The sequence below is a fragment of the Pelodiscus sinensis genome, chromosome 26 (assembly GCF_052426305.1).
Source record: "Pelodiscus sinensis isolate ZL-2025 chromosome 26, ASM5242630v1, whole genome shotgun sequence".
NCBI classification, from domain to species: domain Eukaryota; kingdom Metazoa; phylum Chordata; order Testudines; family Trionychidae; genus Pelodiscus; species Pelodiscus sinensis.
The window spans coordinates 9,210,892-9,211,386 of record NC_143077.1 but is presented as its reverse complement, the minus strand read 5'-3'; positions in this window follow the sequence as shown (position 1 = coordinate 9,211,386).

Genomic DNA, 495 nt, shown 5'->3' with positions numbered 1-495 from the left:
GTGGGGGCTGGGCTCCGGGAGGCAAACAGGTGAGGCCGGTTCTGATAAGTGCCGTGTGACTGTCAGGGCTTTTTACAGCCTGGAGGTGCCAGGAGCTGCGGGAGAAGGGCAGCAGGACCAGCTCTGCCATGGCTGCAGGACCGGGGGCTGTGCCCCATGCTCCAGGAGCCCAGCTGTGGCAGCGACAGGTGGGAGCTTCCGGCATGCAGGCCAGGCTGAGGGGGCTGTGCCAGTGGCCCCAGGAAGGAAGCCCGGACACGGCTGCAAGGAGACGGGCTCCCAGCAGGGCCAGGTGGGTGCTTGGCCCCAGCTTAGAGGGAAAGGGACTTGCCCAAGGTGGCACAGTCCTCTGTGGCAGAGCAGGGAATAGGAGCCCTTGGCTCTAGCCCTGCCGCCAGCCTGAGGAGATCTCTCCGTCATGCTCAGTGCTCCCCCAGCACCTCTGCTAGGTCAAACGAACGCCCTGGCGGGCTGCAGGCCCCAGCCTCTGGGTGT